The sequence below is a fragment of the Myotis yumanensis genome, unplaced genomic scaffold (assembly GCF_028538775.1).
Source record: "Myotis yumanensis isolate MYYU_CA2020_CCGP unplaced genomic scaffold, mMyoYum1.0.hap1 SCAF_2, whole genome shotgun sequence".
NCBI lineage: Eukaryota > Metazoa > Chordata > Mammalia > Chiroptera > Vespertilionidae > Myotis > Myotis yumanensis.
This window is the reverse complement of record NW_027223753.1, coordinates 103,183,113-103,209,177: the sequence shown is the minus strand read 5'-3', so window position 1 is coordinate 103,209,177 and position 26,065 is coordinate 103,183,113. Positions and strand designations below refer to the sequence as shown.

At 41.4% G+C, this 26,065-nt stretch overlaps 1 protein-coding gene across 7 annotated transcripts in view; it reads right to left on the bottom strand.

The window, feature by feature from the left end:
- TRPC1 (transient receptor potential cation channel subfamily C member 1) overlaps nucleotides 1-26,065 on the bottom strand; it is a 167,670-nt gene that overhangs the window by 124,653 nt on the left and 16,952 nt on the right. The gene's annotated exons all lie outside the window — the stretch shown is intronic.

Here is a 26,065-nt window from a genome sequence, read left to right as displayed (position 1 = left end):
GTACAATAAGTAAGTCAGAGAAAGACAAATACCATATGATTTCACTTATATTTGGAATCTAAAGAACAAAGTAAATGAACAAACAAAATTGAAACAGACTCATAGACACAGAAAAAGAACTGATAGTTACTAGAGGGGCAGGGTGTTGGAGGACTAGGTGAAAGAGGTGAAGGGACTAAGAAGCAGAAATGGGTAGTTACAAAATAGTCATGAGGAAGTAAAGCATTGGAAATATAATCCATAATCCTACCCTATATAATAAAAGCCTAAAATGCTATCTGGTCATCTGGTTGTCTGTTCAACAAATCAAAGCATAATATGCTAATGATATGCTAAGGCTGCTCAACCACTCGCTATGATGTGCACTGACCACCAGGGGGGCAGACACTCCGACCAGTAGGTTAGTTTACTGCTGGGGTCCAGCCGACGGGGACTGAGCGAGACGGGCCAGACATGGCCTGGAGCCCTCCCATGGTCCCTCCCCGGCCCTGATGGTGCACTGGTGGGGTCTCTTGGCCTGGCCTGCACCCTCTCGCAACCCGGGACCCCTCAGGGGCTATCGGAGAGCTGGTTTCAGCCGGATCTTGCAGGCCCGGCCAACCGACCCCACTAGTGCATGAATTCGTGCACCGGGTTTCTAGTATTGTAATAATTATGTATGGTGCCAGCTGAGTACTGGAAATATTGGAGGGAACACTATGTAAAGCAGGGGTCCTCAAACTTTTTAAACAGGGGGCCAGTTCACTGTCCCTCAGACCGTTGGAGGGCCGGACTATAGTTTAAAAAAAAACTATGAACAAATTCCTATGCACACTGCACATATCTTATTTTGAAGTAAAAAAACAAAACGGGAACAAATACAATATTTGTATTTGCATGTGGCCCGTGGGCCGTAGTTTGAGGACCCCTGATGTAAAGCATATGGCTGTCGAACTGCTAAGCTGCAAACCTGAAACCAATAAAATAAAATTGAAAGAAAAAGAAGAGCAAATCAAACCCAAAATGAATAGAAAGAACTAATGAAGATCGAAGCAGAAGCAATGAAATAGAAAACAGAAAACAAGAATATAAATAAAATTAATACTGTTTCTTAGAAAAGATCAATAAAATGAACAAGCCTTTAAGCTAGACTAGGAATTAGCAAGCTTTTACTACAAAGGGCCAGATCATAAATATGAGGCTTTGAGGGTGATATGTTTAATTTATATTGCAACTACTCAATTCTCCTGTTATGCAGTACTAACAGCAACAGACAATATATAAATGAATGGGTGTGGCTACATTTCAATAAACTTTATTTATAAAAACTGTTGGTGGGCTGGTTTAGGCCTGAAGACTGTAGTTTGGCAAACTTTGAGCTATGATAACCAAGAAAAATAGAGAAAACACAAATGTCTAGAATAAAGAGATCCTACAGAGAGAAAGATGATTATAAAGGATTAAAGGATTATAGACAACTTTATACCAAATGGACAACACAAACAATACAGATTAAATGAACAAATTCCTAGAACATCACAAATTATCAAACCAGACTGAAGAATAAGCAGGGCCCTGGCTGGTGTGACTCAGTGGTTGGGTGTCATCTCAGGCACCAAAGGTTGCCGGTTTGATTCCTGGTCAGGACACATGTCACAGTTGCAGGCTTGATCCACAGTATGGGGTGTACAGGAAGAGGCAGCCTATTAATGATGTTTCTGTTTCTCTCTCTGTCTCTGTCTCTGTCTCTCTCTCTCTCTCTCTCTCTCTCTCCCACCCTCCCTCCCTCCCTTCCTCCTTCTCTCCCTCTCTTCCTCTCTTCTTCTCCCTCCCTCCCTGTCTTCTTCCCTCCCTCCCTCTCCCTTCCTCTCTCTTTAAAAATGAATAAAAAAATTTTTGTTAATCCTCACCTGAGGATATTTTTTCCATTGATTTTTAGAAAGAGTAGAAGGGAAGGGGGAGAGACAGAGAGGGGAACATCGATGTGACGAGACACATTGATTGGTTGCCTCCTGCATGCACCCCAACCAGGGCTGGGGCATGAGTCTGCAACCAAGGTAATGTACCCTTGACTGGAATGGCCGACGCTCTATCCACTGAGCCAAACTGGCTAGGGCAATAAAAATACTTTTAAAAAGAATAAGCAGAAATTCAAATAGCCATATATTAAGGAAATTAACTTAATATAATAATTAAAAATCTAGACCGAGATGACTTCAGGGATGAGTTCTACCAAACTTATATAAGGAATAATGCCAACCCTAATATACTCAGAAAACAGAGGAGATGGAAATACTTCAAAACTCATTTTATAAAACCAGTGTATCCTGGTATAAAAGTGAGACAAAGACATAATCAGAAAATAAAGCTATAGAACAATATCCCTCATGAACATATACACAAAAATATTTAATGTATTAGCAAGCTGAATTCAGTAATACATAAAAGGAATTATATAACAAACCAAGTGAGGTATATCCCAAGAATGCTAGGTTAGTCTGACATCCAAACATCAATTCATATAGCAACATATTAATTAAAAATGAATACCATGTACTCAAATTAATAGATGAAAAAAGAAAGGTTTGACAAAAATCCAAAATCAATTCATAGTTTTTTAAAAAACTCTCAAAAACTAGAAATAGAAACTTCCTATAAAGGATATCATTAAAAACTTACAGTTAACATTATACTTAAGGGCAAAAGACTTAATTCTTTCCCACTAAATCCAGAACAAAGCAGAGATATTCAATCTTACAATTTGTATTCAATGTCACAATGGAGGTTCTATTCAGTGCAATAAGGCAAGAATAATTAAAGCTTAAAGATTTGAAAATGTGTACTGTCTTTACAGATAACAATAATTTTTCTTCTATTATTATTAAGTTTATTAGGATGACATCCTATACAATAAAGAGCTAATATGCTAATTAGACCAAACAGCAGAATGACCGTCCAGACAACCTTCCGGAAGACCTTCTGGACAAAGCCAGGGCTGCGAGGGCCGGCCGAGGTTGCGAGGGACTGCAAGGGCCAAACAAGGCAGTGAGGGACTGCAAGGGCCAGCTGAGGCAGCCAGGGCTGCGAGGGTCAAGTCCCTTGCATGAATTTCATGTATCGGGCCTCTAGTTGGTTAGTAAGATTATATAGGTTTCAAGTATACAATTCTAACATACATTATCTGCATATTGCATTGTGTATTTACCATCCAAAGTCAAATCTTCTTCCATCACCATATATTTAATCCTTTTTATCCCTTACTAAGTCCTCACTTCCCTTCCCTTTGGTAACCACCATACTTTTGTCTGTGTCTACTAGTTTTTGTTTGTTTGTCTTGTTTGTTCATTTGTTGCTTTCAATTTTATATCCCACATAAGTGAAATTATATGGTTCTAACATAATCTTATGTTACATAATCTTACATAATCCTTAGGAATCTAAAAAAAACAAAACAAAAAACCCCACCATTAGAACTAATGAGTGAGCTTAGCAAGATCACAGGATTCAAAAACAATATACAAAAATCGACTTGAAAAAAATGGCGGAGTTTTAGACGGACGGGTTGGTGCTTTGTCCCGGAGCAGATAAGGCCGAGCAGCTGAAACGGGTAACATACAGCCCGAACAAAGAGAGGAGATTCAGCTGAGAAACAGTCTGCAGCCAGGAAAGACAGAGAACTCCAAGAAAATGGGGATGGTTAGAGATTGAGGCTGAAACCTCCCCCTGGGTGCCAGCTCAGCCGCGAGACCACACCATCTTGAGCAGCTGTTATCCGCATCCAGGGATTGGCTACTAACCCGGAGGCAACGGCTCTCAAGCAGCGCAACTACATGAACTCAGAGACCTGCTTCCCTCCACAGAAAGGTTAGACTCCCCCCAAAGGTGCAGTTTGCAATTTAGGTTGGAGCGAGGAACGCGCGTGTGCGTGGGGGGTAAAATCTGCGCCCCACAAAGTCCATGCCCATTGAGGCCAGTGTGACCCGCAAGTGGTGAGGGCTCCCGCAGGGCTGCTCACAGAAGGTAACACTATAAATAAGCCCATAGTTGGACTGGATGCAAAAGGGCAGCCTCAGAATCTTCCAGCCGGCTTGCTACTTGGTGCCAGGGGCCAGAGCGCACACAGAGACTCTGGGCAAATCTGGAAGGTGGAGCCGCGCGAGTTTGCATAGCTTCCCAGGCTCTTGTTTACACACTTCCTCTTAAATCTGTGAGTTTGATTGTTGAGCCCAGTGCATGGGATTGCCCAGTTGGGGTCGCTAGCGGAGCCTGTAGGGGAAGATTGTTTTTGGGGAGCCTGGGAAACAGAGCTGGGAGTGGTGCCTGGGGAGCCAGCTCTGGGCAGAGCTGGTTCAGGTACAATAGAGAACTCCTGGTCAGAGAGGACATATAGCCTTGGAGGTCAATCCAGACACACTGCCACCCAGAGGCAGAGCCACGAATTGACTCTTCTGTAAATACAGATAAGGCAGTATAGGGGACCAATACAGTCTGCCTTAAAATCAGGACTGTGGCTTACAACACGGAGGAACAGTGTATCAGAGGGAAATTCAACATTCTCCTGAATTCCGAGCGTGCCAAAAAGAAGAGTAGAAGATCTGAAGCACCTGCATTACTGCACATCTTTATTTTTATTTTTTTAAATTACTTTTTCACCTTTTAACTAAGAAAACATTTTTTTCTTTTTTTTCTCTTCTTTTTTTTTTCCCATCACCTGATTTTACCCTTTCAATTACTACATTTTTATTTTTAACTAGTATTATTACTGCTACCATTTTACCATTTTTTAAAGTGTCATTTTATTTTGTCTTTATTTTATTTTGGGACTATTGCTCTCCATTCTATTTTCATCGTCCCTTTAGCAACATTTCTCTCTACCTCAATTTTGCCTCTGTGCTAAAAGCCTCTTCCCCACTTTTTCCCTTTTGTTGTCCTGTTTCTCTTACCCTACTCCAGCTTTACATTTTTCCTATTCTTTTTACCCCCTGTCAAAATTTCACGCTACTTATATATCCTTTGTCCAATCCCCTGCTCTAAACCCTTATACACCTTTCCCTTATCTTCCTTCACTGTCCAAATTTCTTTTTTCTTCTACTTCTTCTTCTTCTTTTCTCTCTCTATTGTTTTATTGTTGTTTGCTTGATTGACGAGTATATTGGGGGTTTTTTTAGGATTGTTTTTGAGGTTATTCTGCTTATTCTTTTTATTTTTCTGCCCCCCCCCCCCACCCCCCCGGTTATTTTGGTGCTTCTGTTTTCCCTTGCGTCGCTTGATATTGTTGGTTGTTGGTAGTTTGTATTCATCTCCAGGAATCTGTTGCTGTAATTTGTTGGGATTAGTGGCAGTTCTATAGGAGTTTTCTCCTCATACAAATAGTCTCTTCCCCTTTTATACTTCATTCTCCTTTCTCTTTTACTTTTTTTTTCTTTTCCTCTTCTTTTTTTCCTCCCTTTTCCCATTTCATTTGTACACTCCCTTTTTTCTTTCTTTTTTTCTTTTTTCTCTTCTTTCTCTTTCTCTTCCTTCTTCCTTATCACCTAACTCTCTTTGCTCGGGTGGCCAACTTTATTTGGGGTTATTAATATTGTAAATACATTCGTGTTCAGTGCCTGGTACGTTGTGCCTTGTTGTGTTGTATTTGGTGCCTTTAAATCAATGCAGCAGATTCAAGCAACAGCGGCCTCCTGATCACCACACGCTCTGTCTGGGGAACAGTTACTGTGTGTGAAGCCTCCCTCCACCAGCCAGAAGAGCCACCACAGCTGTGAACAGCACCCACCAGAGGCCCTGCTACCAACGGAGGAGCAGGTGCTATCACAACTGCCCAAGGAGCAACGACAACCCGAGGAGCCACTGCCACCCAGGGAGCAGCCACTGCCACCCAGGGAGCAGCCACTGAATGACTCAACAACTAGATATGTCAGTGAGATCAAACATGGGTAGACAAAGAAACCCTCAAAGAAAAGAAAAGGAGGACTCGCCAGAAAAGCAGCTAAGTGAGACAGAGGCATGCAACATGACGGAAAAAGAATTCAGAATAAGGGTCCTAGAGTACATGCACTGGACGGAGGAAAAAATCAATACCATATGCAAGAAGCTAGAAGAAACAGATGAAAAAATCAACAACTTAAGTAAGTCCCAAGAAGAAATGAAGAGCGAAATAGCTGCAATAAAAAACACCATTGAAAGTATCAACAGTAGACTAGGAGAAGCAGAGGACCGAATTAGTGAATGAGAAGACAAGGAAGCAAAACACACTCAAACTGTACTGCATTTGGAGAAAAAAATTAAAAGACAGGAAGAGAGCCTAAGGGAGCTTTGGGACAACATGAAACGAAACAACATACGAATAATAGGGGTGCCAGAAAAACAGAAAGATGAACATGGATTAGAAAACTTATTCGAAGAAATAATAGCAGAAAATTTCCCTGAGGTGGGGAAGAAAAAAGTCACACAAGCCCAGAGAGTCCCAAACAAGGTGAACCCGAAAAGACCCACACCAAGACACATCATAATTACTATGGCAAATGTTCAGGACAAAGAGAGAATCTTACAGGCTGCAAGAGAGAGACGGAAAGTTACATACAAGGGATCTCCCATTAGATTATCAAATGATTTCTCAAGAGAAACACATCAGGCCAGAAAAGAATGGACGGAAATCTACAAAGCAATGCAAAGCAAAGGACTGAATCCAAGAATACTCTATCCAGCAAGACTATCATTCAAAATTGAAGGGGAAATAAGAAGCTTCACAGACAAAAAAAGTCTAAGGGAGTATATCACCACCAAGCCAGCCATACAAGAAATGCTAAAGGGACTGGTGTAAAAAGAAGAAATAAAAAGCTCAGAAAGAAAACAGCCACACACAAAAAAAGAAATGGCTACAAACAAGTACCTTTCAATAATAACTTTAAACGTAAACGGACTAAATGCTCCAACCAAAAGACATCGAGTGGCTGAATGGATAAAAAAACATGACCCATACATCTGCTGTCTACAAGAGACCCACCTCATTAGAAGGGACTCACACAGACTGAAAGTGAAGGGATGGAAGAATATCTTTCAGGCAAATGGAAAGGAAAAGAAAGCTGGGGTAGCAATACTTATATTGGACAAAATACATCTCAAAGTGAAGGCCATAACAAAAGATAAGGAAGGCCACTTCTTAATACTAAAGGGATCAATACAACAAGAGGATATATCCCTGATAAACATATATGCACCCAATGCAGGAGCACCCACATACATAAGAAAACTTCTGGAAGATATCAGGGGAGAGATCGACAACAATACAATCATAGTAGGGGACTTTAATACACCACTGACATCACTGGATAAATCCGCTAGAAAAACAATCAGCAGAGAAACAGCAATCCTAAATGACTCACTAGATCAGATGGACTTAATTGACATCTTCAGAACACTTTACCCCAAAGCCATGGAATATACATTCCTCTCAGGTGCTCATGGGACATATTCAAAAATAGACCACATATTGGGTCACAAGCAAAGTCTCCACAAATTCAAGAAGATTGAAATCATAAAAAGCATCTTCTCAGACCACGATGGCATAATGTTAGAAATAAATTACAATAAAAACAACCCAAAATACTCAAACACTTGGAAGCTGAATAGCATGTTATTAAATATTGATTGGGTTACCAATGACATCAAAGAAGAAATTAAAAACATCCTGGACACTAATGACAATGAAAACACAACAATCCAAAACCTATGGGACACAATGAAAGCAGTCCTGAGAGGGAAGTTTATAGCTCTACAGGCCTATCTCAAAAAACAAAAAAAAATGGTAGTCAATCATCTAACTCTACAACTCAAAGAATTAGAAAGAGAGCAAGAAGAAAACTCCAGAGTGAGCAGAAGGAAGGAGATAATAAAGATTAGAGCAGAAATCAATGAAATAGAGACCAAAAAAATAATACAGAAAATCAATGAAACCAAGAGCTGGTTCTTTGAAAGGATAAACAAGATTGACAAACCCCTAGCCAGGCTCACCAAGAAGCAAAGAGAGAGGTCCCAAATAAACCAAATCAGAAATGATAGAGGCGAAATAACAACAGACCCCACAGAAATACAAATGATTGTTAAACAATTCTACGGACAACTCTACTCCAACAAACTAGACAACCTGGAGGAAATGGACAAATTCCTAGAAAAATATAACATTCCAAAACTCAATCAGGAAGAATCTAAAAATCTCAATAGGCCAATAACTATGGAAGAAATTGAAGCAGTCATCAAAAAGCTTCCAGCAAACAAAAGCCCAGGACCAGACGGCTTCTCAGGGGAGTTTTACCAAACTTTCAAGGAAGAACTAAAACCTATCCTCCTCAGATTACTACAAAAAGTTCAAGAGGAAGGAACACTTCCAAGCACATTCTATGAAGCTAGCATCACCCTAATACCAAAATCAAGTAAAGACAACACAATGAAAGAGAATTACAGGCCAATATCCCTCATGAACATAGATGCCAAAATCCTCAACAAAATCTTAGCAAATAGGATCCAGCAGTACATCAGAAGGATCATACACCATGACCAAGTAGGATTTATCCCAGGGATGCAAGGATGGTACAACATCCATAAATCAATAAACGTGATACATCACATAAACAAATTGAAAGAAAAAAACCACATGGTCATATCAATTGATGCAGAAAAAGCATTCGACAAAATCCAACACCCATTTTTGACAAAAACTCTCAGAAAGGTGGGAATAGAAGGATCATACCTCAACATAATAAAAGCCATATATGACAGGCCCACAGCCAACCTCATACTCAATGGACAAAAACTAACACCATTTCTCCTAAGAACAGGAACAAGACAGAGATGGCCACTCTCACCACTCCTGTTCAACATAGTCCTGGAAGTATTAGCCATTGCAATTAGAGAAGAAGAAGAAACAAAAGGCATCCAAATTGGAAAAGAGGAAGTAAAACTGTCCTTATTTGCAGATGATATGATATTATACATACAAAACCCTAGAGATTCCATCAAAAAACTACTAGACTTAATACATGAATTTGGCAATGTAGCAGGATACAAAATTAACCCCAAGAAATCTGAGGCACTTCTATACACCAATAGTGAACTTTCAGAAAGAGAGATTATAAAAACAATCCCATTTACCATCGCACCAAAAAAATTAAGATACCTAGAAATAAACTTAACTAAAGAGGTAAAAGACCTCTACTCAGAAAACTACAGGACGTTGAAAAAAGAGATAGAGGAAGACATAAACAGATGGAAGAACATACCATGTTCTTGGATTGGTAGAATCAACATCATTAAAATGTCCATACTACCCAAAGCAATCTATAAATTCAACGCACTTCCCATTAAAATACCAATGGCCTTCTTCAAAGATCTAGAACGAACTCTCCAAAAATTCATCTGGAATAAAAAAAGACCCCGAATAGCTGCAGCGATCCTGAGAAAGAACAAAGTAGGTGGGATCTCAATGCCAGATATCAAGCTGTATTACAAAGCCACTGTTCTCAAAACTGCCTGGTACTGGCACAAGAACAGACATATAGATCAGTGGAATAGAATAGAGAGTCCAGAAATTAGCCTGAACCAATATGCTCAATTAATTTTTGACAAAGGAGGCAGGAACATACAATGGAACCAAGATAGTCTCTTCAATAAATGGTGTTGGGAAAATTGGACAGATATATGCAAGAAAATGAAACTAGACCACCAACTTACACCATACACAAGAATAAACTCAAAATGGATAAAGGACTTAAATGTGCGACAGGAAACCATAAAAATTCTAGTAGAATACAAAGGCAACAAAATCTCAGACATATGCCAAACCAATTTCTTCACTGATACAGCTCCTAGGGCAGTTGAAACTAAAGAGAAAATGAACAAATGGGACTACATCAAAATAAAAAGCTTCTGCACAGCAAAAGAAACCATCTACAAAACAACAAGAAAACCCACTGCGTGTGAAAACATATTTGCCAATGTCATATCTGATAAGGGCCTAATCTCCAAAATTTATAGGGAACTCATACAACTTAACAAAAAGAAGATAAACAATCCAATCAAAAAACGGGCAAAGGATCTAAATAGACACCTTTCAAAAGAGGACATTCAGAAAGCCAAGAGACATATGAAAACATGCTCAAGGTCACTAATCATCCGAGAGATGCAAATCAAAACAACAATGAGGTACCATCTCACACTTGTCAGAATGGCCATCATCAACAAATCAACAAACGACAAGTGCTGGAGAGGATGTGGAGAAAAAGGAACACTTGTGCACTGCTGGTGGGAATGCAGACTGGTGCAGCAACTGTGGAAGACAGTATGGAGTTTCCTCAAAAAATTGGAAATGGAACTCCCATTTGACCCTGTGATCCCACTTCTAGGAATATATCCCAAGAAACCAGAAACACCAATAAGAAAGGATATATGTACCCCTATGTTCATAGCAGCACAATTCACCATAGCTAAGATCTGGAATCAGCCTAAGTGCCCATCAGTAGATGAATGGATTGGAAAACTGTGGTACATCTACACGATGGAATACTATGCTGCTGTAAAAAAGAAGGAACTCTTACCATTTGCAACAGCATGGATGGAACTGGAGAGCATTATGCTAAGTGAAACAAGCCAGTCAATGAAGGAAAAATACCACATGATCTCACTCATTCATGGATAATAAAGACCATTACAAACTTTTGAACAATAATAGATATAGAGGCAGAGCTGCCTCAAACTGATTGTCAAACTGCAGTGGGAAGGCCAGGGAGGGTTGGGGGACAGGAGGGAGGGGAGTAAGAGGTCAACCGAAGGACTTGTATGCATCCATATAAGCATAACTAATGGACAGAAGACACTGGGGGGTAAGGGAGGGCAGGGGTTTGTCAAGGGCGGGGAGGGAAAAGGACACTTATGTAATACCCTTTGTAATACTTTTAGCAAAAATAAAAAATAAATAAATAAATAAATAACTACATATGGAAAAAAAAACAATATACAAAAATCTATTTTATTTCTATATATTAGCAATGAACAATCTACAAATGAAATTAAGAAAGCAATTCATGAATAACATTATCAAAACAAATAAAATACTTAGAAATAAGCTGTAAAAAAGAAATATAAGACCTATACACAAGATAATAAAGAATTGCTAAATAATTAGGAAGATATAATAAAATGGAGAGATATACAATGTTCATGGCATAAAGGATTCAACATTATTAAAATGGCAATTCTTCCCAAGTTGATTCAATACAATCCTTTTCAAAAATTCAAGTAGGCATTTTTGTAGTAATTGATAACTGATTCAAATGCAAATAACATAGTATAGCCCGAAACTTTTATGCACACACACATACACACACATACATACATAAACTAGAGGCCTAGTGCACGAAAATTCATGCACTCATGGGGGGTCCCTCAGCCCAGCTTGTGCCCTCTCGCAGTCTAGGAACCCTCAGGGGATGTCCATCTGCCAGCTTAAGCCCACTCCCCGGAGGATCAGAACTAACCTGGCATTCAGACATCCCTCTGGCAGCCCGGGAGTCCTTGGGGGATGTCCAACTGATGGCTTAGGCCCGCTCCATGTGTGGGCCTAAGCCGCAGTTGGACATCCTTAGCACTGCCAAGGAAGCAGGAGAGGCTCCCGCCACTGCTGCTGCAATCACAGCCATCAGTCCAGCTTGTGGTTCAGTGGAGCTCCCCCTGTGGGAGCGCACTGACCACCAGAGGGCAGTTCCTGCATTGAGTGTCTTCCCCCTGGTGGTCAATGCATGTCATAGCGACCAGTCAGTCCTGGTCATTCTGCTGTTAGGGTCAATTTGCATATTACCCTTTTATTATACAGTGGGGCCTTGACTTACGAGTGTCCCGACTAATGAGTTTTTCGAGATACGAGCCGTCTCTCGGTCCATTTTTTGCTTTGAGTTGCAAGCTAAAATTCAGGTTACGAGCCAGCTTCAGATACCGCACCGTTAGTTGGCGCAGCAAACATCACAGTGAATGCCACAACATCAGCCCAGCATCACGTGATTCACTCGTTCACTTTAAGATTTGACATACGAGTAATTTGAGTTACGAGCTCCGTCACGGAACGAATTAAACTCGTAAGTCAAGGCCCCACTGTATATGATGATTATTATATAGGATGTATAATACACACACACACACACCTATAATAATAAAAGCGTAATATGCTAATTAGACCGGATGTCTTCCGGATGACCTTCCAGATGAAGCTGGGGTTGCAAGGGAAGCCCGGGTCCCGGGTGCCAGAGGGAAGCCGGTGTCAGCAGACAGGGGAAGGAAAGCCTACTCTTGCACGAATTTCATGTATCGAGCCTCTAGTATCTATCTACACCAGCGGTTCTCAACCTGTGGGTTGCGACCCTTTTGGCGGTCAAACAACCCTTTCACAGGGGTTGCCTAAGACCATCCTGCATATAGATATTTATATTACAATTCATAACTATAGCAACATTACAGTTATGAAGTAGCACGAAAATAATTTTATGGTTGGGTCACAACATGAGGAACTGTATTTAAAGGGCCAGAAGGATGAGAACCACTGATCTACACTAATAAAAGAGAAACATGCAAATTGGTGTCACTCCACTACACCCACCAGCCAGTCAGGATGAGTATGCAAATTAACCCAACAAAGATGGCGGTTAATTTGCATATGCAGGCATGGAGCACAGACTGAAAGCTCCGCCCGAGCGAAGACTAAAAACGACTGAAGACTGAAGACGACTGAAGACTGAAGAGGCTTGCCTTCTCTGCTGCGGTCGGAGCGGAGAAGCCTCCAAGCTTGGCTTCTCCGCTGCGGCCAGAGCCAAGGCCTGGGTCCCGGGTGCCAGAGGAAAACCGGTGCCAGAAGCCAGGGGAAGGAAGGCCTATTGCACGAATCTCTTCGTGCAATGGGCCTCTAGTATACATATATGATGCAAGAGTTACACTACCTGATTTTTAAACTTACTATAAAATTATAGTAATCAGGACAAAGTGATATTGTTTTAAGGAAAGAGTTATAATGGAACAGAATAGTCTAGAAATAAAACCCACACATATAAAATCAATTAATTTTCAAAGATGTAAAGATGATTCACTGGGGGAAACAATCATCTTTTCAACAAATGGTGCTGGAACAAATAATAAGACACTGCAAAAAAAAAAAAAGAAAAGAAAAAATAACCTAGATCTGTATCTCACACATACACAAAAATTTACTCAAAACAGATCATAGACTTAAATGTAAATCCTACAACTATAAAGATTGTAGAAGAAAACAGGAAAAAATCTTTGTGGACTTGGGTTAGACAAATATTTCAGGAGTATGACACCAAAAACACAATCCACAAAAGAAAAAACTGGGGAGAAACCAAGATGGCAGCATAGGTTAACGCCGGAGTTTGCTGCCTCGAACAACCACTTCAAAAATACAGCTAAAAGATGAAACAGACATCATCCATAACCACAGGAAGGCTGGCTGAGTGGAAGTTCTACAACTAGGAGGAAAGGGAAAAGCATACCGGGACTCAGAGGAGGTGCAGTGCTGAAGTAAAATACTAAGGTGCGGAGTGCATGCGGAGCGGGCTGGTGGCTGAGGGCACGGTTGTCTGTTTCAATCGGGAGAGAGTCTCAGACTCTGAGCTCCAGATCCGGGCGAGTCTCTAGGGACCCAGACTCAAACGGGAGAAGCGGGACTGTCTGGCATCGGTCGGAACTCGAGGGCAGCTTTCTCTCCGAGGTTTGCAGCGGTTGCTGGGAATCAGAGAGGCAGAGCCCCTGGGGACGGGACTGAGAGCAGCCATAACTGCTCGTTCCGCCCACCCTGTAGATCCCCTGGGACCCGCCCCGCCCAAGCCCTGCACAGAGGCATTTGCCGGATAGCCTCAGGCAAAGGCTAGATTAGCACCTCCCTAGAGGACAGAAGTTCTCCCACTGCAGACACAGCTGATTCTCACAGCCAGTTGGCCTGGAGGTCAAATCGCCCCCAGTGTTTCCTACAACAATCAAGGCTTATCTACAACAAGACTGTGCACAAAGACCACTAGGGGGTGCAACAAGAAAGCATACAAAATGCGGAGACAAAGAAACAGGACACAAATGTCAGAATTGGAGGATATAGAGCTCAAAACCACACTTTTAAGGTCTTTTAATAATTTTCTAGAAATTGCCGATAAACTTAATGAGATCTACAAGAAATCTAATGAGACCCTCGATGTTGTGATAAAGAACCAACTAGAAATTAAGCATACACTGACTGAAATAAAGAATATTATACAGACACCCAACAGTAGACCAGAGGAGCGCAAGAATCAAGTCAAAGGTTTGAAATGCGGAGAAGCAAAAAACACCCAACCGGAAAAGCAAAAGGAAAAAAGAATCCGAAAATACGAAGATAGTGTAAGGAGCCTCTGGGACAGCTTCAAGCGTACAAACATCAGAATTATAGGGGAGCCAGAAGATGAGAGAGAACAAGATATTGAAAACCTATTTGAAGAAATAATGACAGAAAACTTCCCCTACCTGGTGAAAGAAATAGACTTACAGGTCCAGGAAGCGCAGAGAACCCCAAAAGGAATCCAAAGAGGACCACACCAACACACATCATAATTAAAATGCCAACAGCAAAAGACAAAGAGAGAATCTTAAAAGCAGCAAGAGAAAGAAACTCAGTTACCTACAAGGGAATACCCATAAGACTGTCAGCTGATTTCTCAACAGAAACTATGCAGGCCGGAAGGGAGTGGCAAGAAATATTCAAAGTGATGAATGCCAAGAACCTACAACCAAGATTACTTTATCCAGCAAAGCTATCATTCAGAATTGAAGGTCAGATAAAGAGCTTCACAGATAAGGAAAAGCTAAAGGAGTTCATCACCGCCAAACCAGTATTATATGAAATGCTGAAAGGTATCCTTTAAGAAGAGGAAGAAGAAGAAAAAGGTAAAGATACAAATTATGAACAACAAATATGCATTATCAACAAGTGAATCAAGATTCAAGTGAATAAATAATCTGATGTACATAATGAGCTAGTGATTGTAATAGAATCAGGGACATAGAAAGGGAATGGACTGACTATTCTTGGGGGGGAAAGGGGTGTGGGAGATGCAGGAAGAGACTGGACAAAAATTGTGCACCTATGGATGAGGACAGTGGGTGGGGAGTGAGGGCGGAGGGTGGGGAGGGAATTGGGAGGAGGGGAGTTATGGGGGGAAAAAAGAGGAACAAATGTAATAATCTGAACAATAAAGGTTTAATTAAAAAAAAACTTAAACAATTATAAGAGTTTAAAAAGAGAATATTTTCACCAATAAACACAATGACATACTTTAAAAGAAAAAAAAAAAACTGACACATTGGACCTCATCAAATTAAAAGCTTTTGCTCTTCAAAAGACACCAAGAGGGAAAAGAAAATACAAGTCACAGACTGGGAGATATCTCTTGAAAACCATACACCTCATAAAGGACTTGTCTCCAGAATATACAAAGGATATTTTTACAACTCAATAGTAAGACAAACAACTAAATTTTTTAAATGGGCAAACAATTTAAATAGATACTTCATCAAAGAAGGTATATTAATGGCAGAAAAGCACATGATAAGAGGCTTAACATCGTAAGACATGAAGAAGGAACTAAGATGGCGGCGTAGGTAAACATCTGTACTCAACACCTCCCACAACTACATTAAAATTACAAGTAAAACACAGAACCATCATCCAGAACTGACTGAAAGCTGGCTGAATGGAAGTCCTACAACTAGAGAAGTAAAGAAAAAGGCATATTGAGACTGGTAGGAGGGGTGGAGGCAGGGACTGGGCTGAACCAGCACCCACATGTGCCATTTGTAATCAGGAGGGAGATTGTCTCTGCAAAGGCCCTCCATGAGGAGCAAGGGGTCCCAGCCCCACAGCAGACCCCCAGACCCAGCTTCTAGAACTAGGAAGAGATGTCCCTGTAATTACTGGCTGTAAAAACCAGTGGGAATTGGGGCTCAGTGACACCGAGGCTCCTGGAGACCCAGCACTTCTTCTTAAAGGGCTGGCACAAGAAATGAACTTACAAGGTCCCACTTCCTATGAGCTTCAATGCCAGGCGAGGTTTCCCGGGGGGGGGGGGGGGGGGTGTCCAGACACATAGGAGGAAGAATGGGATTGTCTGGCATCAGGCTAGGAACTCAGGAGCGGCTTTCTCCCAGATGAAGGTGCTCACAGGGGTCATTGTTCCTGTGCTGGGACCTCCCCAATGGCAAGGCTGACTGGCAACCACTTTTGTTTGCCCTACCCTGGTGATTCCCTGATTTCCCATCCCATCCAATTTGCACCCCACCCAACCTGTGTGCAGCGAATTTTGCAGCTGAATGACTTGCCCTTGCTCAGGCTTCAGACTTTGCTAAAAGCTCTCAAACAAGCTGCAGCTGGGTCAGGGAGCCCCAAACCTATCAGTAAAGGGCCCAAGACCTGGCACTAGCACCAGTCTGCCTTGCTTCACAACTGGGCCTTGCCTGGGCACTTCCAAATCTAATACAAATAGAAGGAATCTGCAGATCTCTCTGTAACTCCTGCTGGGTGGCCCCAGGCAGTGGCTGACTTTGCACCTCTCTGGAGACACAAGAGCCAGTGCACCCAGTGGTCAGTGTGAGACCATACCAGATTACAACTCTTCACATCCATAAACTACACACTCAAGGGGCAGACTCAGTAAGCACCAAAGCCCCACTGAAGCAAGTCCTGGTCCATATGGATGTCTTCTGCACAGCAGCTCTCCCACTGTAGTCACAATTGGTCCCCACAGCCAATTGGCCTGGAGGTCAATTCCTCCCAGTGACACCAATAGCAATCAAAGCTCAACTACAACAAGACTGTGCACACAGCCCATAAAGGAGTGCACCTTGAGTGCTCAGCTCAGGTGACTGGGAAGGCTAAGCAACTGGGCCATCTAGGACACCTACTACACAAGGCCACTCTACCAACTCAAGGAGACATAGCAGCTCTACCCAATACATAGAAACAAACACAGGGAAGCAGCCAAAATGCTGAGACAAAGAAAGATGTCACAAATTAAAAAAATGGAAGAAAGCAAACTACTGAATATAGAGTTCAAAATCATGGAAAAGTACCAGTCAGAAATTAAGAACACACTAACTGAAATAAAGAATAATTTACAGAGATTCAACAGCAGAGGATTCTGAGAATCAAATCAAGGATTTGAAATATGAGGAAGGGAAAAACACCCAATCAGCAGAGCAAGAAGGGAAAAGAATCCAAAATTATGAAGATAGTCTAAGAAGCCTCTGGGACAACTTCAAGGATACTAACATTCGCATTATGGGGGTACCAGAAGAAAAGCAAGAGCAAGATATTGAAAACCTATTTGAAGAAATAATGACAGAATACTTCTCCTACCTGGTGAAAGAAACAGACTTACAAGTCCAGAAAACACAGAGAGTCCCAAACAAGAGGTACCCAAAGAGGACCACACCAAGACTCATCATAATTAAAGTGCCAAGGGCTAAAGACAAGAGAATCTTAAAAGCAGTAAAAGAAAAGCAGTTAGTTACCTACAAGGAAGCATCTATATGACTGTCAGCTGATTTCTCCACAGAAACTTTGCAGACCAGAAGGGAGTGGCAAGAGATATTCAAAGTGATGAAAAGGAAGGACTTACAACCAAGATTACTCTACCCAGCAAAGATATCACTTATAATTGAAGGTCAGATAAAGAGCTTTGCAGATAAGAAAAATCTAAAGAAGTTCATCATCACCAAACCAGTCTTGCATGAAATGTTGAAGGGTATTCTTTAAGAAGAGGAGGGAGAAATAGATAAAAATATGAACAGTAGAAAGGCAATAAATACATTACCTATCAACAATTGAATCTAATAATCAAATGAATAAGAAATCTTATGAACAGATTAAACTGGTAAATAAAATAGAATCAGAGGCATGGAAATGGAACAGACTGACAATTCTTAGAGGGAAGAGGGGGGGCGGAAAGAGATTAAACAAAGATATTACATGCATATATGCATTACCTATGGACACAGACAATAGGGTAATGAAGGCCTGGGGTGGGGCAGGAACTGGGTAGGGGAGGAAATGAAGTGGGGTGAGGAGGGGAGAAAGAGGGACATCTGTAATATTCTCAACAATAATGATTTTTTTAAAAAGGAAAAGACATGAAGAAAATGCAAATTAAAATCACAATTAGATACTGCTACACTTCTGCTAAAGCGGCTAAGATAAAAAAAAAGACTAACAATATCGATGTTCTTGAGTATGTGGAGGAATTAGAACCATCATACATCACTGGTAAGAATGTAAAATGTACAACCCCTTTGGAAAAGTTTGGCAGTTACTTAAAAAGTTAAACATACATTTACCATACAACCCAGTAATTCTACTAGGTTATCTACTAGGTCACACAGAGACTTGTATATCAGTGTTTATTGCCAAAAACTATAAATAACTCAAATGCCCATCAACTAATGAATGAAGAAACAAAATATTATTCCTTACAATATACTACTCAACAATTAAAAAGAACAAACTATTAACATATTCAACAATATGGATGACCCTAAAAAATTATGCTAAGTGAAAGAAGCTACCAACATAAATCAACATATGGATTCCATTTATGTAACATTTTTAGAAAAGAAAAAACTATATAGACTAAGATTGGGGACCAGTTGCAACTACAGTGTGATTGCTTGGAGCTGGGGATGGAAGCAGGGATTGACCATAAATGGGCATAAGAGAACTTTTTTCAAGTGATGAAAATGTTAGAATACTAGATTATGATGATGGTATCTATATATATCTATATCTATATCTATATCTATATCTATATCTATATATCTATATCTATATCTACACTAATAAAAGAGAAACATGGTAATTAGCGTACGACCGATACCCTTCCCATTGGCTAATCAGGGAGATATGCAAATTAACTGTCAGCCAAGATGGCGGCCGGCAGCCAGGCAGCTGATACGAACAGGGAGGCTTGCTTCCTTCAGTGACACAGGACTCCAACGTTCCCTGCCTGCCTTGCCGGCCTCTGAGCTTCAGTTGGAAACACTGTAACATTTATAGAAGATAAACAAAACCCCAGAAAGCTCCTGTCAGTCAGCGGGGATCTCAGAGCTGGAGTCGCAACATTGTTTCGAATACAGAAAACAAAGGCCAGAAACCTGCTTTCAGCTGAGCCTCAGAGAGAAAGCCAGCTCTCAGCTCCAGTGACAGCCATAGAAGGTAAATAAATGCCAGAATAAAAAGAAAAGAAAAAAAGGAGAGGTTTGGAGCTCCAGTCGCCCGCCAGCCTGAAAACGGCCCTCAGCCCCTCACCCAGACTGGCCAGGCACCCCAGTGGGGATCCCCACCCTGAAGCAACAAGATGGCCGCTAATTTGCATACTGAAGGCAGGCGGCAGCAGGCAAGGCTGTCTGCAGTCTGGGACCCGGATCTGTGACCTTGCCGGGCGGGATCAGTGGAGCCGCGAGGCCTCCCAGCACCAGGATCAGCGTGACAGGGGGCAGCGCCCCAACCCCCCCCCCACGGGTCCTGCTCTGTGTGTGACGGGGTAGAGCCATACCTCCCATCGGCCCTGCCCTGAGTGTGACAGTGGCGGCGCCCCAACCCCCTGATCGGCCTTGCTCTGTGTGTGACAGGGTGCAGCGCCCCAACTCCCCTACTGGCCCTATTCTGTGAGTGACGGGGGGAGCTCCTCAACCCCCTGATCGGCCCTGCTCTGTGCATGACAGGGGGGAGCTCCCCAAACCCCTGATGGGCCCTGCTCTGTGTGTGACAGGGTGCAGTGCCCCAACTCCCCTATTGGCCCTATTCTGTGAGTGACGGGGGGAGCTCCTCAACCCCCTGATCGGCCCTGCTCTGTGCATGACAGGGGGGAGCTCCCCAAACCCCTGATGGGCCCTGCTCTGTGTGTGACAGGGTAAGGAGCCCCAACTCCCCTGATGGGCCCTGCTCTGTGCATGACAGGGGGGAGCTCCCCAAACCCCTGATGGGCCCTGCTCTGTGTGTGACAGGATACGGAGCCCCAACTCCCCTGATGGGCCCTGCTCTGTGAGTGACAGGGGGCAGCGCCCCAACCCCCTGATCGGCCCTGCTCTGTGCATGACAGGGGGTGGCGCTGCAACTTCCCTATCGACCCTGCCTTGAGTGTGATAAGGGGCGGTGCCCCAACCCCCCAATCGGCCGTACCCTGAGCGTGACTAGGGGTGGCATCGCAACCTCCCGATCTGCCCTGCGCTGTGCATGACAGGGGGCGGTGCCCCAACTCCCCAATCGGCCCTGTTCTGAGCCTGACCAGGGGCTGCACCTAGGGATTGGGCCTGCCCTCTGCCACCCGGGAGCAGGCCTAAGCCAACAGGTCGTTATCTCCCGAGGGGTCCCAGACTGCGAGAGGGCACAGGCCAGGCTGGGGGACCCTCTCTCCCCGCCGAGTGCACAAATTTTTGTGCACCGGGCCTCTAGTATATATATAAAAGCCTAAGCGAGTGACTGGCCGAATGGCCAACCAGCCGGTAGTTATGACGTGCAATGATCACCAGGGGACAGACGCTCAACGCGCAGGCATGGAAACATGGAACATACTAATGAATCTCAGAGAGAAGGGGGAAGAGGGAAGACGGGAAGTGATTAATCAAAGATCTTACATGCATACTAGAGGCCCAGGGATTCGTGCACTGGTGGGGTCCCTCGGCCTGGCCTGCGGAGATCAGGCTGAAACCAACTCTCCGACATCCCCGAAGGGGTCCCGGATTGGGAGAGGGCACAGGCCAGGCTTAGGATCCCCATCGGTGCACAAATCCGGCACTGGGCCTCTAGTATAACTATATACATTTACTATAAATCATCAGTCTCAATATTTTTAAAAAATAATATTGTTGGGACCTGTGGAGTTATGTGATATTCTACATAACTCTGGTGTTTTGGTTTAATCCACACCAAGAAGAATATTAAAATATGCAATCCCATATTGTCCAAAGTACTTTTATGTGGGGAGCAGCTATAGGGTTAAGCCTCGGACTGACCTGTTGGCAAAGTTACAAACAAGTCCCAGCTTAGAGGGCACAGCCCTCTTAGCATAATTAGACTTGACCTTATAACACTCCCTAGATCTTACCTGAGAAGCTAATGGGCTGAGGGAGGTTCAGGAAGTGCTGCCAAAACAAGTGAAACTCACAAGAACAGTGTAACTATGGTAACTACTACCTTCTTTACCTCTGACTATAAAATAAAGACTCAGCTTTCCTCTCGATCTTTCTCTGTGGCCTCAGCCAGGCACAGGAAGATCCACGGAGACTAAAGAGAGCTATGCTGATCATCTGAACGCTGTCTCCATGTCCTACATTCTTTGCCGACTCCGTCCACACCTTTGAGAACCCCTGGCCCGCTGGGGCTGGACCCCAGCACTTTTAAAACAGTAATTTCATATGATTCAACCTAAATTTTTGGACAACCATAAGAAGAACTGGAGTAGATGAGGCAAGATTAATAACAGATAGGCAAAATTAATGAAATAGGAGAAGAAACTTGAATTCAATCTTCATAAACAGAAACAGAAACTGGGAGTGGAAATCTATAACTTCAACAACTAACAGACAGCCATTGGTGATACTTCAGTTTCCAACCTAACAACTGCAGTTAAGAGTCACTTTTTTTTTAATTTAGTGGGATGACATTGGTTACTAAAATGATACAGGTTTCAGGTGTACAATGCCATAATCACCTGTATATCATATTGTGTGTTCACCACCCCAAGTCAAGACTCCCTCCATCACCATTTACCACCGCCCCTTTACCCTTTGCTATAGCCTCCCACCCACCTTTCCCTCTGGTAATCACCATACTGTTGTCTGTGGCTAAGAGTTTTGTATTCTCTTTGCTTAATCCCTCACCTTCTTCACCCAATCCTCCAATACCCCACCCCTCTTACAGTTGTCAGTCTGTTTTCTGTATCTATAAGTCTGTTTCTATTTTGTATGTTAGTTTATTTTGTTCATTAGATTCCACATATAAGCGAAATCTTATGGTACTTGTCTTTCTCTGACTGGCTCATTTCATTTAGCATAATACTCTACAGTTCCTTCCATACTGTTGCAAAAGGTAAGATTTCCTTCTTCTTTTTAATATTTTTATTGATGTTTAGAGAGAGAGAAAGGGAGAGGGAGAGAAAGATCAGTGTGAGAGTGAAACATTGATTGGCTGCTTCCTGTGTTCCCTGACTGAAAATTGAACCAGCAACCTTTTGGTGCAGAGGACAATGCCCAACCAACTTAGCCAAACTGGTCGGGGCTAGATTTCCTTCCTTTTTACAGTGGAGTAGTATTCCGTTGTGTAAATGTACCACAACCTTTTTATCCACTTATCTACTGATGGGCAACTGAGGCTGCTTCCATATTTTGGCTACTGTAAATAACACTGCAATGAACATAAGAGTGCATATATTTTTTTGAATCTGTGTTTTGGGTTTCTTTGGATATATTCCCAGAATTAGAATTGCTGGGGCATAAGGCAGTTCCATTTTTAATTTTTTGAGGTAACTCCATTCTGTTTTCTATAGGCTGCAGTAATCTGCATTCCCACCAACAGTGCATAAGGGTTCCCTTTTCTCTGCATCCTTGCCAGCACTTGTTGATTTATTGATGATAGCCATTCTGTCAGGTGTGAGGTGATATCTCACTGTGGTTTTAATTTGCATTTCTCTGATGATTAGTAATGTTGATCATCTTTTCATATGTCTGTTGGCCATCTCTAAATCCTCTTTGGAGACATGTCTATTTAGGACCTTCCACCATTTTTTAATTGGTGCTGAGTTTTATAAGTTCTTTGAAATTTTGGATATTATCTCCTTATCTGATGTATCATTGGTGAATAATGATCTCCCATTCAGTGGGTTGCCTTTTCCTTTGTTGTGCAAAAACTTTTTAATTTGATGTAGTCACATTTGTTTATTTTTCCTTTTGTTTCCCTTGCCCGAGAAGATACATCAGAAAAAATATTGCTCGGAGAAATGTCCTAGATTTTACTGCCTACATTTTCTTCTAGGATTTTTATGGTTTTGAGTCTAACATTTAAGTATTTAATTTATTTTGAGTTTAATTTTGTGTATAGTGTAAGAAGATGGTCCAGTTTCATTTTTTGCATATACCTGTCCAATTTCCAAACATCATTTACTGTCTAGAGTATCTTCACTCCATTGTATGCTCTTGCCTCATTTGAGATAGGTTAATTGACCATAAAGGTGTGGGTTTATTTCTGGGCTCTCTATGCTGTTCCATCCATCTTTACTAGTATGTCTGTTTTTATGCCAGTACCATGCTGTTTTGACTGAGGAGTCACAATGGCTAATGAGAATATTAGCCATTCAGAAGCAGATGTAGAACATCAAACTGGTAATAGTGGTTAGCTCTGTAGAGGAGAGGAAAATTACAGTTGGTCAGGAAACTTCTGACCAAAATTAAAGTTAGAAGTTTTACAAGGATTTAAGGATTTATTCACACATTACTTGTATAACTAAAATATGTACTTTTTAATAAAAGAATTCCATATTCCTAAGATTAGTATTATAGATCACTAATTTTCTCAATGTCAACATTCTATTCTCTTGGGAGATTTGTACTAGGTTTTACAAATTCAATTGTTTTCAGGGACTAAGTGGGTAATAACATGAGTAAAACTGAGTGTACATAAGGCTTATAGACATTCAAATTCAAAATTATAAAATACATTGTACAGATTAAACAAAACCCTTCTGCAAATTAAATATAACTGGCAGTCCACTACTTTGCTAACTCTCCCAATTTCAGTGTTTCTCAACTTTTTGAAATTGTCTTCCTTTAAATAATAAAGATTCCAAATCTCCCTTAAAGTTATTTGAAATTTTGAGACTAAAACCAAATCACAGCAATTACATACTGAAAATGGTTTACTAAACTCAATGATCCATTATGCGTCCCTAACCCATTTAAAATTACTGACCCTAGACCAGTGATGGCAAACCTATGACACACATGTCAGAGGTGACACGCGAACTCATTTTTTTGGTTGATTTTTCTTTGTTAAATGGCATTTAAATATATAAAATAAATATCAAAAATATAAGTCTGTGTTTTACTATGGTTGCAAATATCAAAAAATTTCTATATGTGACACGGCACCAGAGTTAAGTTAGGGTTTTTCAAAATGCTGACACGCCGAGCTCAAAAGGTTCGCCATCACTGCCTTAGAACTTATCATCATCTGAAATTTCACCATCTGAAATTTAAAAACACAGATTGCCTCACTTTCTTAATGCTAACATTGACTTCAACTTCACTGATCTTACATCTCATTTTACTTGTTTTGTTAGTCTCCTTTTCTTCTGCAGGTCTACTTAGCAATTCCTGAAAATGACTTTAGTTTGGACCTTTACCTTTCCTATAACTGTTTTCTCAAACTCTTCTGCAAATATATCAAACCATTTGCAGTTCTCCTAATAAACCACAATCACATATTGTACTTTCTGCATCAAATGTCTTTTACCTTTTAATTCTTATTCAGGCTTAAAACCTGCACTCAAGCCACAGCTCCTATACAAGCTTTCAGAACAAGCCAGGCAGTGTTCTTGCCACTCCAAAGCAAGCCAGGCAGCTTTCTTTCCAGCCCCAACCCGCCACCCAAGTAGCTTCAACTACAAACATTTAACAAGCAAACTATTTGGAAAATATTTATAGTTAATATTAAGAAAGGATTTCAAAACTAGAAGGATCCTTAAAGATAATTTCTTCTTGTCATTTCACAGATTAGTCATTTTAACACTTGGAGTGGGGGAAACGAGTTAAGTCGGCTCGCGTGAATTGCGCGTACTCCGCGGGAGCCGTCTTAACTCGGTTCATATAGATTTGCGGTGGAGTGCGGGAAACGTGTAAACTCGGGCCGATTGTAACTGCGTATTACCAAATATTTGTTTGTTTGCCGTTCACAAAGATACCTACCTGCGTATGCGAACCGTTTCATACCCATTGGGGTAATAGGTATCATAAAAATCCCTGATTTTGCGCGGGAAACCTAAATAATTGCCCGAGCCACCTTATATTTTGGCGGGAAATTCACCCCACACCGGAGTGTTAAAACTAAAATAATAGAGTAAATAATAGGTAAATAATAGTCAGCTGTCAACCAGATCTTATCAAAGAGAAACATAGGCCTCATTGTAAAATAGATTTGAAAATAGAAAAATGACAGTTTGACCTCTGCACATACACATTAAATTGATTTCCAAGAGACGTTCCCAATTTATGGATTTGTGACTATCAATCCACCAAAGATCTATTCTTAAGATGAGGAAAGAGAGAGGGTGGATATTTTACAGTTTTAAAGCTAATTTCATATACACTGTACAATAATCCTTAACTGAAAACAGCTTGTCAATAGTCTTCCTGGGACTTCCAGACCACATATTTCATAGTAAATGTGTGTGCGCTTATGCTGAAAAGTTGTATGGTTCTCAAGTCTGGCCCAGAACCATACACCTTATTCAACATGTGTGACCTTACTCAACTTGTCCAGTATAGGATACTTTCTTGTTTATTCATTCCTCAGTTGTTCTTTCTATTTTCAACTGGGGAGAACGGGAAGAGAAATAGACTTAAATATGTACTATGTGAGAGGGAAAGTAAGAGGCATTACAGGTTAATATTTAGTCAGATAGTAAACAATTTTTGTTATAAAAGGATAGGAAGTGGTATCTCTCTATCCCTTCTACTACTTGGAAATTCTCTTAGACTAATAAACTCTATTTCTAAAAAGCAAACAGTGCCCCCAGCTCCCATAGGCAGGAGTATGAAATAAATCTTATTCATAATTTGAAGAAGTTTCCTAATCATCATTGAGTAAACATTTCTAAAACATGCAGAACTCATTGTATTAAGCAAAGGAGCTAAAAGTTTGACTTTTACAAGTCATCCCAGTACCATATTTCTTAAAAGCTACATAAAAAGAACAATAAAACATTTCATTGGCATGTATCCTACTGCATCACACATCTAT